The sequence below is a fragment of the Oncorhynchus gorbuscha genome, unplaced genomic scaffold (genome assembly GCF_021184085.1).
Source record: "Oncorhynchus gorbuscha isolate QuinsamMale2020 ecotype Even-year unplaced genomic scaffold, OgorEven_v1.0 Un_scaffold_1670, whole genome shotgun sequence".
Taxonomy (NCBI): domain Eukaryota; kingdom Metazoa; phylum Chordata; class Actinopteri; order Salmoniformes; family Salmonidae; genus Oncorhynchus; species Oncorhynchus gorbuscha.
The window spans coordinates 1-5,711 of record NW_025746384.1 but is presented as its reverse complement, the minus strand read 5'-3'; the positions used below and the strand labels follow the sequence as shown (position 1 = coordinate 5,711).

Sequence of the window (5,711 nt, the reverse complement as noted above, 5' to 3'; positions counted from 1 at the left end):
ATTGATTAGCTAGACAAAAAAAGAGGTTTTAAAAAACTAAAGCGGTGCCTGTTTTCGTGTCTACGTTTTTCAACCCATTACATATGCATTGTAGATGATCTCTGTGGAAGGCCAAGAAGATCATCAAGAACCTCAGCCACCAGAGACACGGCCTGTTCACCCTGTTACCATCTATCAGGCGGAGACAGTACAGGTGCATCAAAGCTGGGGCCAAGAGAATGAAACCACTTCTATCTCCAGGCCACAAGACTGTTAAACAGTCATCACTGATTTGATTTAGAGAATATTGGTGACGTGCGACTTGGCTTGTCCCAATGTGTGACATGTACTGAGTAGATAAATACAGATATATATTATTTTGAATAAAATGTGATAAACACATGTACTTTTGTTTATTGATGTACAGATTATGTAGTAAAAAGGTCCCCCAAACTAATGGTAATAACTGATAATCCCACCATCTCTATCTGATACATGCAGTGTCTGCTTGCTCATTACCACAGAAAACTGCAGACGGAAAAGGCAATTGCAACCTCTTTGCAATAAGGAATTGAGACCAAAAGCTTGAGAAGTTTAAGAGAGTGTTTAATACCAAGGATACAGTCAGCTGAGTGCATGCATTTAGAAAGCTCACAACACATGTTATACTCTTCCCTTATGGGCGTCACCTCCCCAGCTATACATTTATACTGATAACACTCTTATCCCTTGCCTGCTAGCTAGCCAACTACTATTAACAGTCACATCAAACCATGCAGCTAGAATAACAGCAAAGTAACTACTTTTAATTTCCTTTGACCTGGTTTTAAATGGACATTTCTTTGTATATATCCATAATGATTTTGCGGATTCATAATTTCAACTGGCTGAGACAAGATGTCAGTCTTGTCCTGACATGTTAATTCTCAATAGGATAGTGCATATTGAATTTCAATAATGAAACGATGTTGCAAATGTTGAGAGAAAGACAGCAACGTTTGTACAACAAAACAAAAATGTTAGGCTAGAAGCAAGGGGAAATAATGTCTAGATGCCTTTTACAGTGGAGATCAAGTTAATTAATTGGCTGGCTGGGCTGATGGGCCAGTGGATGAGCAGGGATCTGTCAGACAGAACAGAAAACAAGATTCCCATTTTTGCATCATCTGTGCTAAACAATGTTTTTTGAATCGCTTAGAACACGTCTCAACCAATCACAAAGCTTGTTTTGACCAACCCGTTGTAGAATATTTTTGAACAATAGCCTGTATAGAAATCAAAAGGTCTTGGGTGCTGCAGTATGCCTCATTCATTATCATGCACTGTTCTGAAATAAAAAAATATATTCGGTGTTCTGGGAATCCACAACCTTTGACATGTGACGCTTACAAAAAGAAGAACTGTTTGTAAAACTGCGTATCTAAGGCTCTGGTCTGTTCTAGGAGTGAGGGTAAACAATAGGCATGTTCTCTGCTGTCCACTTTATATTTCATTATTATTATGGAAAGAGGGGAGAGTCACTTGTTTTTCCTCAAGCATTCAGGGAGGGTCTGATGAACATTTAGCGCAGATGATGTTGGGAAGTATTTACCACAGTCAGAGCAAGAGTAAGGCTTCTCTCGTGTGTGTATTTTTAGCTTTGAAAGACTTGGGAAAATCTCTTTACAATGTGGGAAGTGGTGAGACCTCTTAGGTCTGTGATCTTCCTGCTGCTGCTCTCCGGATATAGAGAATGTCTCAATGTTACCTGTGTGAACAGCATCAGAAATAAAAGTCAGTGTGATAAACAGTGATTATACAAAATATTATGAACACCTGCTACTTCCATGACATAGACTGACCAGGTGAAAGCTATGATCCCTTATTGATGTCACGTGTTAAATCGCTGTAGATGAAGGGGTATAGACAGGTTAAATAAGGATTTTTAAATATTGAGATCATTTAGACATGGATTGTGTATGTGTGCCATTCAGAGGGTGAATCAGCAAGACAAAAGATTGAAGTGTCTTTGAACGGGGTGTGGTAATGGGTGTCAGGCCCACCGGTTTGTGTCAAGAACTGCAATGCTGCTGGGTTTTTCACACTGAACAGTTTCCCTTATGTATCAAGAATGGTCCACCACCCAAAGGACATCCAGCCAACTTGACACAACTGTTGGAAGCATTTGAGTCCACAGGGGCCAGCCTCCCTTGTACAGTCCATTAGGGCTGTCCCTGACACCAAGATTAATCTGTTCTTCCAACCAATCAATTGGTTTAAATTTTTAAACATGCGTTTGATGCGATTGTGCTCAGACAAAACAAAATGACTATCACCTGTTGTCTCTCTCTCTTCCCTGCTGCAGCGACCACCACAGAACATCACGCTGTCCATCGTCCTGAAGCTGCAACATAATCACAGCCATTTCTGAATGAAAAGTTATGTTGCTAAAAAGTTTATCGATAGCCTAGCATAGCATTTTGTCCAGCTAGCAGCAGGTAAATTGGTCACGGAAATCAGAAAAGCAATCAAATTAAATCGTTTACCTTTGATGAGCTTAGGATGTTTTCACTCACATGACTCCCAGTTAGATATCCAATGTTCCTTTTTTCCCAAAATATTATCCGTTTGTTCTTCACGTTTGGCTGAGAATTCGCCAGAAATTGCAGTCACGAAAACACCAAAAAAATATTCAAAATTAGCTCCATAATATCGACAGAAACATGGCAAACGTCGTTTATAATCAATCCTCAATGTGTTTTTCAGATATCTATTGGATAATATATCCACCTGGACAATTAGTTTTTCAGTATGACCGATTGGAATAATGGCTACCTCTGTATTTTAGGCAAGAATCACTCTGGGAGCCATCAGGTGACCAGTTGCGCAATGCAGCCGCTTCCGGGTATTCTTCAACATAAATGCGTAAAATCACGTCACAATGCTGTAGGCACCTTGGGGAATACGGAGAAAAAGTAATCTGGTTCATAGCCCATTCACTGCTCAATTGGGACGCATTGGAACGCAGAGCTTTCAAAATATGAGTCACTTCCGGATTGGATTTTTCACAGGCTGCAATATCAATTCTGTTGTACTCACAGACAATATTTTTACAATTTTGGAAACTTTAGTGTTTTCTATCCTAAGCTGTCAATTATATGCATATTCTAGCATGTTGTCCTGTCAAAATATCCCGTTTACTACGGGAACGTTATTTTTCCAAAAATGAAAATACTGCCCCTTAGTCACAAAAAGGCAGCTTCTACCCCCAAGCCACAAGTTTGCTGAACAATTCATCAAATGGCCACCTGGACCATTTGCGTTGTATTTGAATGTGATTGCTTTTATCAAATATGTTTATTTTGTTATTGTGTGCTGAATTATATTGTTTTGTACACATACAGTACCAGTCAAAAGTTTGGACACACTTCCTCAATCAAAGGTTTTACTTTATTTGTACTATTTTCTACATTGTAGAATAATAGTTAAGACACCAACACTATGAAATAACACATATGGAATCATGTAGTAACCCAGAAAGTGTTAAAAATATCAAAATATTTGTTATATTTCAGATTCTTCAAGGTAACCACCCTTTGCCTTGATTACAGTTTTGCACACTCTTGGCATTGGCTACTAACTACAGCAACTCCATAATCTATTTTACTACGACGCCCTACCAAGTAAAAAGGCAGTTACTGAGAAAAATGTATTTTATTTACCTTGGTTTCACGGGAACTTTATGCAGTTACTGCTAACATGACCCCCATTTTCTCCGAAACACAATAGAGGCAAGACACTTGTTCACATGATTAAGCATGTATTTAATGTATAAAAAATTACTAACTCATTTTGTACCAAATTAGCAGTTACTGCTGTCAGGAGTTCACCTAGGGGTCATGATTGGGGCTGTAGCAAATGATTGATGTATTAGAATAATTGATTATGCTTATGTTGTATTCATAGAAGGGGAGGGGTAATAAGACCCCACCCTCTTTACATTTATAGACTCCTAGACTACAGATTTACAATATATATACACATTATGAGGTTTGAATATTATTCCACAGTGGTTTTCTAGTTCTCTCCCCCTTATAAAGAGGCCCCTCTGAGAAATCTGTGACTGAGACAGAACTCTGCAGGGGAGTGTAGGAGATAAGACCGGTCAGACATTCCACTATTAATCAACTTGGACATTTTACTGCTAAGCTTTTAGATAACACACTAAGAGCCTTGTTTATATAGCTGTGTAGGCATTGTTTTGGTATCATGAGTAAAAGATAACGACATAGGCAGTGACATCACTTCGGGTTCGATAAAATAACACGGGACATTTTCTTTGATGCAGAACTTACTGGGAAACATGCGTGCTATGTTCCTGATTGTCAACTTCTGTCTACAATTGCATTAATAAAGGTTTTTGAATTATTTAATTAAAGATATTGTCATAATGCTAATTTCACCAATGATTGACAGGTAACAGGAACGAACCCTAACACTGCCTTTTTTGTTTGGTAGGGCAGCAGTATGGCCCTGTCCCTCTGACCAGGGTAAACGGTAATGTTATGTATACACAGTATTTCACTTCAAACAGTTTATTTCATTTAATTATACACAGAAAAGAAGAGGTTGCACAGCATAAATTCATGTACAAACAATTTTTCATTCGATTTTTGTAATTTAGCAGATGCTCTTATCCAGAGCAACCTAAGGGACAAAATATGGTTAATTGCAAGGGCACAATGCCAGATTTTTCACCCAGGTGGCTCGGGATTCAAACCAGCAACCTTTCAGTTACTGACCCAACACTCTTAACCGCTAGGCTACCTGCCACCAGATCAATTCACTTCAATACAGTTATTCAAATAAATTCATCATCAATGACTAAAATAATTAATCTACTATTAAAATACAACTTAATAAACACAAGTAGTTGATTCATAGCCTGTTTATCATTAAACAAACGGTATTTAGTAATATAAAATAATACACCCAAACTAATGCTGAAAACTGATCACCACAACATCTTTATCTGATATACACTGAGTGTACAAAACATTAGGAACACCTTCCCAATGTCAAGTTGCACCTTCTTTTGTCCTCAGAACAGCCTCAGTTCATCAGGGCATGGACTCCCAAGGTGTTGAGAGCATTCCACAGGGATGCTGGCCCATGTTGACTCCAATGCTTCCCACAATTGTGTCAATGTGGCTGGGAGTGGATCTCTACTCCGAATAGCTCCTTCCCATCTCCTCCCACAGATGAACAATTGGATTGAGATCTGGTGACTCGTCAGGCCACTGCAGTAAACTGAATTCACTGTCATGTTCTTGGAACCATTCCTGGACAAGCGTTGTGCCATGGGGCATAATCCTGCTGAAAAAAAATCTAAGGGATGCACCTGATTGGCAATGATGTTTAGATATCCTGTGGTATTCAAACATTGCTCCACTTTTATCAAGGGGCCCAGTGTGTGGCATGAGAACACACTCCACACCATCACCACCAGCCTGCAATGTTGACACACAGCAGGGATGCATGTACTGGTTTCCTCCATACCCCAGTCCTCCCATCAGCATGACACACCAGGAACCAGGGTTCATCAGACCAGGCAATATTTTTCAAATTCTCCAGTGTTTTCATTCCTTAGCTCACTGCAAACGCAGTTTCTTTCTTTTTGCTGGAACCTAATGAGGATCTATAATAAATACACAAAAACTACATCATTGAGGAACAGAGCTTTCACCTGAGTT

General features: G+C 39.1%; 1 long non-coding RNA gene across 1 annotated transcript; it reads right to left on the bottom strand.

Moving 5' to 3' along the window:
• Positions 1-568: 568 nt before the first annotated feature.
• On the bottom strand, positions 569-2,563 carry LOC124023659. The gene is made up of 3 exons (XR_006836717.1): positions 2,505-2,563; positions 2,295-2,362; positions 569-1,726 (listed from the first exon to the last, which is right to left on the bottom strand). It is a non-coding gene; the product is annotated as an uncharacterized LOC124023659 (long non-coding RNA).
• Between the last annotated feature and the right edge of the window lie 3,148 nt (positions 2,564-5,711).